Raw genomic sequence first — 10,753 nt, 5'->3', positions numbered from 1 at the left:
AGTGAAATGTGGATGGTGACCAATGGTATCATTCTTATCCTCAATATTACAGCGTATATTCCTTTTTAATTCCTAAAAATGTATGAACTTCTTTTCTTAATAAATTATTTATGATGATATCAAAAAGGAGGATGTTGCATTCCTTTCAAATTTAATTGTTCCCCTCAAGTTTTGCTCTCTGATTGGGACAAACAGTGTTATGGTGAGACACTTTGTCGGAATGACGAAGAGTCGGGTGGGACGCCACCTAATCATGTGTTGTATGCCATATGGTATGAAAGACTGGCCATCTTAAGTACCAATGTGGTTGTCTCATTCATATTCAAATCATTACTTCTTCTTTCTATTCAACTATAAGTTTATTAAATTATGAATCCTTCTAGTTATTTTCGTCGTGTTGTCGTTCTTTGTTAAAGTTTTTCTTTCAAACAAAAATCAATGTATCCTGAATTAAGCGGACGAAGTTCCATCTACCTCTCATACATGGAAAGAAAACAAGGGCATATGGCAAGAATTGCAAATCACTAACCCAGTCAAGGATGCACTAAAAGTCAAGGAAATCTACTCCAATAAGGAATACTTCTTCGAGAACGATAATTTGCAATTTTCCTGTGAAATATGTTATTCAGAATACGGACGTGATGACATGGATGATCATGGTGAATATCTTATACGTTAAAGTATTGAGAGATTTGGAAGCAACTTGATTGTTTAATTCCCCAAGGTATTGTTGATAAGATTATGACTAAAGGACTAGCAAATTTAAGAACGTGTATTTGTTAAATAAGTGAGTACCAATGGTGGAAGGGAGATTTCTGGCAATAAGTTTATGAGGATTTGACATTATTTTAAGAAATGGACTAACTATTAAAGTGTGATGCCCAGGTAGACCTTCGTGACGGAAAGATAGTTCTGAAGATGTCAAATGGAAATATAATAAGGTTTAGAGGACAAAGGATGATAAAGAATTTGTTAGCAATGATTTAAGCTAAGAGGTTAAGGTGACTAAGATAGAAGCACTATTGTGATTATGAATAGAAGCCAAGAGCAAATAGAATTTGAAGATTTTATAGTAATTAAGGAGTTTCAAGATATGTTTCCAAAAGAGTTATCCACATTTTTTTTCCCAGATAGAGGAATGAAATTCGCGATTGACATAACACCTGAAAGGAAGCCAGTGTCCAAAAGCTCCGCACAGAATAGCGCCAGTTAAAATAAAGGAGTTAACAAAGCAAATGCAAGAGATGTTAGAAGAAGAAGCAATTGGACCCAGTGTATCCCTTAAGGTGCACCGGTACTAATTGTTAATAAGAAAATGGAAGTATGAGATTATGCGTCGACTAGAGAAAGCTCAACAAGTTTACTATCAAGAGTAAGTATCCACTACCTCGAACTAATGATTTATTTGATCAGATGAAAGAAGTAGAGTATTTTCTAAGATAATTTAAGCTTTGGATTTTATCAATTGGAGATTGAACCTATGGACATATCAAGGATAATCTTCAAAACTAAGTATTGTTGCTATAAAATTCTAGTATTGTCATTTGGATTAACCGATATACCAGTAATATTTGAATTTGATAGATAGAATCTTTAAGGAATATCTGGATAAGCTGTAGTTGTGTCACTTAAAGTCAATAGAGGACCATGCAAGGTATTTAAAGATAACTGGGAAGTCGAAGAAGAAAGAAATTGTATGCAAAGTTTACAAGGTGAAAGCTTTGATGGAAGGAAGCATAATTCTTAGCATAAAAGGGTGAAGAAAGTTTTGTAGAGTTAAATGAAAGAATGGTTACAGCACGTGCTTTATCACTTTGAAAATATCAAGAAGATTTGGTAGTTTATAGTGATACTTCTCATAAGAAAATAGGATGTGTGTTGATGCAGCACAATCAAGTTATTGTATATGCACCCAGACAACCGAAACCTTATGAGCAGAAGTATCCTAATCATAATTTGGGACTAGCAGTAATAATCTTTGTTTTGAAAAATTGGTAAACATGATATGCATAGAAAAAGGTGTAAGATCTATGCGGACCATAAGAGTTTGAAGTATGTATTCACAAGGAAAAGCAAATGTAATGGCGAGCGATAAGAAAAAAAAGAGAAAATGAATATAGGGACTACACCAGAAGAAGTATTAATGGAATTTTAGAAGTGGGAATTGAAAGTCAGAGTTTATAATCCAAAAGGAGCAAGAATGGATAGTATGACCTTTCAGTCGAAGTTGTTAAGGGGAATATAAGGATATGTCAAGAAAATATAATGGATCACGATGTTAGCAGTTAGTAAGAGGAAATTTATGCGCCCAGGAGAACGATCACGATATCCCCAGGTTTTCTTCTAGCACTTGGATGCTACAAGTAAAAGAATTAAGAAATGAGATCCTACAGGGAATGCACAATATAAAGTATTTTATTTACTGAAGAAATGCCAAGATATACGAGAATTTAAAGAAAAATAGTGATAACCAGATACAAGAAGGAAATTTCAAAATGGATTAGGAAGTGTTAGACATGTCAAAGAATTAAGGCGAAGCATCAGAGGCCTAGTGGACAAGGCAGACCAAAGAGTGGTTTTACAAGAAGCGAATCGTAAAGTGTACCAGTGATGTTGATGGAGAAAAGAAACAAAATTATGAGATTATGTACTGATTATCGGTAGTTGGACAAAATAACAAATAAGAATAAGTGACCCCTATAAAGAATTAATTACTTACGAGACCTAATTCAAGAAGTGTGTTATGTTTCGGGGATTAACTTAAGATCCGACCTGAGAACATATCAGAGATTACGATTAAAGTGAGTTATGAGCATTGCAAGCTCCGATGATATTATGTGAAATAACAAGTGCATCAGCTGTCTATAAGGAATTAAGGAACATGTTGTATAAAGAGTACTCAAATAAGTGAATTGTATTTATTGATAACATCTTTAGCTATTCAGGGAATAAGGGAGTCTGTGTGAAATGCCCAAGGATTTTTTTTTCCCAAAGATTAGAAGGAAAGTAGCTATATGTTGAGATTTCAAGTATGAAATTATGACAAAGGTTAATAAAAGATTCTGATTAATCCGTTAACAACTACCTAAACAAATCCATATGATAACAGATGCCTTGTGCAGAAAGAAAGGATTGGATGTAAATGAATTGGAAAGAGTGGAATATAAAGTTCAAATACCTAAAGGTGATATTAAGTGAATATATGAGATTACTTTTCAGCCTTAACTGATGGGAAAGAGTAAGAGATGTTTAAATATTTGGATACTAAGTTGAAAATGAGCACCGCCTACCATCCCTAAACAAAGGGTCAGAGCGAGGAAGCGATTCAGGAAATATAAGGTATGTTGAGAGATTGAATTTCAAGGAAAAATGGGATGATCATTTATCATCAATGTCAGCTTTAGAATGCTACTTTACCAAGCCTTATGTGGACGCAAGTGTAGGTCCCCACTTTATTGAAATAAAATGGAAGAAAGGAAGTTGTCAAATTCTAAGTTGATTCAGCACACCAAGGGCATAGTGATATTGATTGAAGCAGCTCGGAGTAGACAAAGAAAGAAGATGAAATTGTATCAAGAGAGAGTATGAGTATAGAAATAGGACTTAGTACAAGTTTCATCTTGAAAGAGACTGGATAAGTTTGAGTAGAAGGGACAGGTCAAGTCCTAAAATTAATGAACCATTCGAGGTATTGATAAATATAGGTAATGTTCATGAGTTGATGTGACCATCACAACAGTGTGTACATATAATGTGTTTTGCCTGTCAATGTTAAAGTGATAAGTATCTGATTTGAATTAAGCGATTGATTAGGAGCCAATAGGCTCTTGTCTAAGTTTGTTCTGCATATAGTGATCGATCCAAATTCTTGATCGTTAAAGGCGAGTTCTTGGAAATGAGAGTATATCCATAGTAAGTACGTTTGAAATCCTCGAGTAAAAGAGTCTACTTGGGAATTAGAGTCAGATATGCTTGATAGATGTCCTAACTTATGTAACTAGACCAGATTCTGAGGACAGAATCTTTTTAAGGGGGGAAGGATATAACGACTCGTGTATTTTTGAATTATTTAATTATGTAATTATGGAAATTATTAAATTAATAAAATATATGTATTGGTTTTGACCGCTATATGTTGTCTGATTATTGATGTGTGATTTATAATATATCGGGTTGTCCGCGTGATTAATTATGGAGTCGTATTGAATTGTTTTCATTTTGAAAAGTGGATTTGGTGCAAATTTATTTGCATAAATACTTGGAATGTCTCTAAAATTGTTTTTATGATTTTATAATTAAAATAATTATTTTTAGGATTTTATAAAATTAAGAAATCAATATTCTATTAATTATTTATCTTTAAATGATTTTCTGATTACTTTTATTTGTAAAATCCATATTTAATTCTAGAATTCTTTAAAAATTATGAAACTCATATTTATTTAAGTTTAGAATATTCCGAGAATTTTAAAATTATTTTGGAAATTTTCGGGATTCATTTCACCCACGCGTTATTTCGTTTAATTGATAAAAGCGGGTATAAATGGTGTATCAGAAATTATCTTAAAATTTCAAATTTTATGTTTTTATAAACTTCAGGATATTTGTAACATTTTAAGACTGTTTTCGTAATTTTCTGAATTTGTTTTAAGTGTAGTCCGGTTCGTTAATTGTTTAATGCGAGTATAAGTTGTGTTTCAAAATTAGTTTAAAAAATATGGAAATTTTATTTTATTAGTTTTTAATTATTCCGGAAATTTTAAAATTTTATTTGTCAATTTTCCGGATTATTGTTAAGTGCAAGTTTATCCGATAAAATCAAATTACGGGATATAAACCGGGTTTGAGAACATTCATATTTATCTCTAAGTGCTACGTGGCAGGGTATAAATCAGTGTGGCCAGATTTTTTTACACGTGTGGCCTGTATGTTGGTTTAACAGAAAGATATAAAATAAATTATATATAGAAAAACAATAAACAACAAAGCACAGCTCTGTTCCTCTGTTCTTGGCTATCAGTTTATTTTCCCCCCTCATTCTGTTTCCTTCTCCGGCGATGTCTTCTTTCTCTTTTCTTTACCGCGGCTCGTGTCCCTCTTCCGTAATCTCTAATCTCCCTGTTGTATTTCTTCTTTCCCTCTCTTATTTCTGTAAACGCCGCCCCTTTTTCTTTTTTCCGGTAAGCCCGCCATTTTCTGTAATTTGCCGCCTTGGTTCCTTATTTTTCCGATTTGTTTCCGGCTCCCTGTTGTTCTTTTCTTCCTTTCCCCGTATATATATGTATCCGTTGTGTGTAATATTGTGTGTGTTGTATGTGAATTCGTGTGTGTGTGTGTGTGTTGTATTTTGTTTAGGTGCGTGCGTGGGTAGCGGCGCGTGGATGCGCGTGTGAATTCTTGTGATTGAATTGTTTGCTGTGTTGTTGTGGTTCGGAATAATCCTAATTCGAATTTTATTAATTTCGCTGGAAAATAAATGATTAATGTCCGTGAAATAAATTATTTTTCGTGCGGGGAAATTTTTTTTCTGCTAATCGGTGGAATTCGCGTTGGAAACCCGAATTTAATCGGGAACCCGCGAATTTTACCGCCGTCGGCGATGAGCCTCGGCGAGCCGACCGTGGACTGTGATGTTTATTCTGAGTCCTATTATTTTAAAAGAAATAAATGTAAAAACGTGAATAATAATAATTAGTTGGTTTAAATCAGTGACTGGGATTTGTGGAATTGGAATGTGATTGGAAAATTGTTGCGATTGTTGTGTTTGGGATTTGACGTCGATTGATGTTTCGACGGGTAGTCCGATAAACAAAGGAGATGCTGCCCGATTTCCGGGAAATCGAACTACGAAAATACAGGAGCGTATCCGATAATTATTGGGACGTCAAGTGAATTTATATATATATATATATATATACTTATACTTTATACAAACTCGATTGTATGTTGTAGTAAATGTTTTGTCCAAAACTCAGTAACCCTAATTTCATACAATGACGAGTATACGTATTTTCTGAAAACGAACACCGAATCGATTTTCGAGAATGTGAACCGTAATTAATGCATGTATTGTAATAATGTATGTGGTGTGAGTCGAGTTTTGTTAACGCACGGGTAGATTGTTGGTGAGGATATGTCAAGCATAATTGGTAGTATAAATTAGGGTATTTCGACTCTGTAAGTTCTAGTCGGAAGGCCCGAGAATTTGCATTGGATGAAAATAGTTAGGTGGTCAGTCGAAAAGCTCAGTAAGGTTCCAATTAAAGGACTTAAGTGTTGAGGTCGAATCTAGGGTGATTTAGTGGATAGACAATAAAGCCTGAGCGGCAGAGTCGGCTCAGAGTTGATCAGTAATAGTTGTAAAGCCCTGTAAGGCAAGTACTTCTAAATCTTTTTCGAAATATAATGCAAATAATTTTAAATTCTCTCATGACATATTGTTAAGTATTCAAAATAGTTCTGTTTTATATTAAAAGTACATAAAATCATACAACCTTGAACCCGAATTACATCATTTGATCTTTAAGCCATAAGCCTTAAATTTTTCATAAACCATCCTTTGTCGATTTTCAAATACCCAACCACACAAATATGATACTATTCCCCAAATGTATAACTACCAACCACCAAACACTGGAAGAGAATTGTTTGAAAATACAGAAACTTTTATACTCCAACCATTCTTTATAACATCAAAGAACTATACCTTGAAAAATCATTCTTTGTCTAATACATGATCCTTTTGCAGACTGAAAACCGTTTCTCATACATACCTTGATATACCCTTGTGATATCCATGAATCTCCTTACGTTTTTATTCAAATGTTTAATCCTCATTGATTATGATCTTATTTTATTGAAGTATATTGTTTATCATAATGAACTGTTTTAGAATTGGATAGTTTTCTTATGTGGACCAGATTTGTGGTCAGACTAGATTCGTGGTCGAATTAGGCCAAAGTGCTCCTTGGATTCAGTTCGTAGAGCAGAGCTGTGTGCTTTGCTCGGGGTTAGTGTGTGACTGATCAGCAGCCTAACCTTTGTTTTAAAACTTAAAATGAATATCCAATTCTAATGATTGTTTAACAATAAACTTGATTCTTCTGAATCATTCCATTTGAGCATTGTTTAACCTCAGTTATCACTGTTAGGACTTGCTGAGCTAGTTAGCTCACCCTTGCGAGTCTTTTTATATATTTTACAGTTAAAAAGGATATGGATGATAGTGAAGTTCCTCAGTCCAAAGTGCGTGCTAGGGTTCCAGTTTGAGTTGGATCGAGCTAACAGGAGCTTCATGCGATAGTGAGATAGTAAGATTGTCAGAATAATTTCATTATCAGTTGTAAGTTAAATTAGTTGGGATTTGGCACGTTGTAATAAAAGCTAAGGTTGTGGCTTGTTTTCATACTTTAACTTGTTGCGATCCGTGGTTATGTAAAGTAGGGTCACTGCAAATAGTATTTCATATACAGGTTTATATGTTGTGTATGTGTTGTGGACCCCAAACTTCTGACCCAGGTTTGGAGGGTGCCACAATGATGAAACATTTGCACCAGTTGCTAGATTAGAAGCCATAAGGATCTTTTTGGCTTATGTTGCTCACAAAAAGTTTAAAGTCTTTCAAATGGATGTGAAAAGTGCTTTTCTTAATGGAGAATTGGAAGATGAGGTCTATGTTGAACAACCTCCAGGCTTTGTACATTCAAAATTTTCAAATCATGTTTACAGGCTTGACGAAGAACTTTATGGCCTTAAGCAAGCTCCTGGAGCATGGTATGAGACTTTAGCTCAATTCCTTCTAGAAAGTAGATTTCACAGAGGTACAATTGATAAAACATTGTTCTACCTCAACCATGGAAAAGACTTACTTTTAGTACATATATATATTGATGATATCATATTTGGTTCTACAAATGCCAAACTGTGTGAGAGGTTTGTAAAGCTAATGCAGTCAAGATATCAAATGAGTATGATGGGAGAACTTAGTTATTTTCTGGGCCTTCAAGTCAAGCAGAATGAAGAAGGTACTTTTATCTGTCAATCCAAGTACACCAGAAATTTACTGAAGAAATTAGGAATGTAAGATTGTTCAACTGCATCCACTCCCATGACCATTGCAACCAAGTTAGATAAAGATATTGGTTCATCAGTTGATATTACTAACTACAGAGGTATGATTGGCTCTTTACTCTATTTAACTGCAAGTAGACCTGATAACATGTATGCTACCTGTCTTTCTACAAGATTTCAGGCTGATCCAAGAGAACCTCACTTAATAGCTGTGAAAAGAATTTTCAAGTACCTTAAGGGTACAGCTGATCTGGGATTGGGGTATCCTAGAGAATCAGATTTTAAGCTAATAGGTTACTCAGATGCAGATTTTGAAGGATCCAAAATAGACAGGAAAAGCACTAGTGGAAGCTGCCAATTTCTTGGAGGCAGATTGGTTTCTTGGTTTAGTAAGAAACAGAAGTCAATTTCCACATCAACTGTAGAATCAGAATATATTGTTGCAGGAAGTTGTTGTGCACAGATTCTTTGGATGAAGAATCATTTACTGGATTATGGGTTAGAATTTTCTAAAATCCCTATTTACTGTGATAATCAAAGTGCTATTGCTATGACAGGTAATCCAGTTCAACACTCAATGACAAAGCACATCAGCATTAGGTACCATTCCATAAGGGAACATGTGATGGAAGGTACAGTGGAATTGCATTTTGTTCCAACAGATCAACAACTAGCAGATATATTCACAAAACCACTATGTGAAGCTACTTTTACAAGACTGGTAAATGAACTTGGAATGGTTTCAGGTTCTTTCTCTAAATCTGCTTAGTTTTTGTTCTCATGCATCAGACTTTATGATCAATGTTTACAGATTGTCTTATTTTCATGAAATTTGTTCTTTAATTGAAATTCATTAAATATTGATTGTTATCTGATGTGGATCTTTAAACTCTGATAGTGTTTTAAATGTTCTGTGACTATTCAATCCAATGAGGATGACTGTGCTAGATGCTGACCTAGTAGTCTTTAACATACTAGAAATCTCATGTTTGAATTAGTTATTTATGTGGAAACTCATTAACACAAGCAAATTCTGATTTTGAGCTTAGTCAAGTTTACTTTGTATATCTTATTACTAAGTCACAAACTAGATTCTTGCTTCTTATCTGTCAGATTCTGATCTTAGTAAATCTTAAGAATGAACTAAATACTGATAAGCCTCACTTATCAAAAGAAAAGAAAAGAAAAGAAGATAAAAGTCAGGTACTCCTTTGAGATCTAGAGTAGATATGTGGAAGGAAAGACCCAAGTGCATTGTTGGTATTAAGTAATATGCATTAGAAAAGCAAATAAATTTTCTTGGTGACGTTTTACATTCTCTGATTACTGGAGAAATACTATAACAACAGCATAAATTCTGATAAGCAGTCGTGACTCACTTACACTGAGAAGCCACTGTAAAAAGGAATTTCAAAAGATGCATAAAATGAGCACAAACAGTTGAGGTGGACTCTTGCATAAATTTGTTCTATAGTAGACTTCATGATTGATGACAGATTTTATGCACTTTTCTTAGTTATGCCTTATTTCTAAAATGTACTAAAGTTTATCAGACTTTAATCTTTATCTGATATTCTGCTGAATGCACACACTTTCACTACATATGAATGATGAAAATTACTGTGGTGATTAAGTTGTTTTTGACAAACAGTTAAGTGTCATTTGCATAAATTCTGAGGACAAGTTCTGATGGAAGTTCTGATGATTAAACTCTGAAGAAAACAAGTCAGTTTTGTATGAAGAATCACAGAAAAAGATATTCACTTTTTGAGTTCAGAAGCCATATTCTGATGACTGTTAAAATATGATATAATTTAAGTTCTGATATTAAATCCTGATGGAATCCTTGATGCTTACATGGCATTATTCTTTACTTGACTTATTTGTGATAAAAACTGAAACAGTCATGTCAAATCAAAATATATTTGGGTAAGATAAAAATAGTCATAATCATTATGGCTTAGTGATAAACGTGTTTGTCTTGAAAAACTGCATGTGCACAGTAATTATTGTTTATTTTATGTGCTCATTAACTCTTGCTTTAACTTTTTACTGACTGTTATTATTACACATCGGTCTACGGAGACGAGGCATCATTATTTTTTTTAATCATTAAACAGTCCTCGCGTCCCTTGGTATTCCATTGGCTATTTAAACCGACTATTCATCCCAGCCAAATCATCTTCCATTTTTCTCACAAACTCACTCTCTCTTTTCATTCTCATCATTTTTTTTCTTCATAAACAAAAATGGTTCTTTCCAACTTGTTCATGAACTATGAAACTTTTAATATAGAGTTGAGTTATGATGACTTGCAACAGGAGTGGCATGTCACCGCCATTCCTGAAGAGCTCTGGAACTCTGTTCCATAAGAGGTTCACGCAGACCTCTTGTTCTTTTTGATGGACTACCATCTCCATCTTGATCGGTTGGAAGAGGAAAGGAGAGAGGCACTCCTTCAGCAAGAACGGATCATCCGTCTTGCAGTGCTCTTTGTCAATAGTAGGAGGAACTAGTCGATAGGACTTCTTAGACTAGGACTAAGGTTGTTAATATTAAGATTCTTAGACTAGGACTATCTTGTAATTTTTGCATGTAATCTATAAATTTCATGAAATGTACTCGTTTGTTATATTAATGAAATTTCCCTTAATTGCAAGATTTGGTCTCTATTTCTCTCATA

Source organism: Apium graveolens, chromosome 7, assembly GCF_009905375.1.
Source record: "Apium graveolens cultivar Ventura chromosome 7, ASM990537v1, whole genome shotgun sequence".
NCBI classification, from domain to species: domain Eukaryota; kingdom Viridiplantae; phylum Streptophyta; class Magnoliopsida; order Apiales; family Apiaceae; genus Apium; species Apium graveolens.
The sequence above is the reverse complement of the archived record's forward strand: the minus strand, read 5'-3'. Positions refer to the sequence as shown.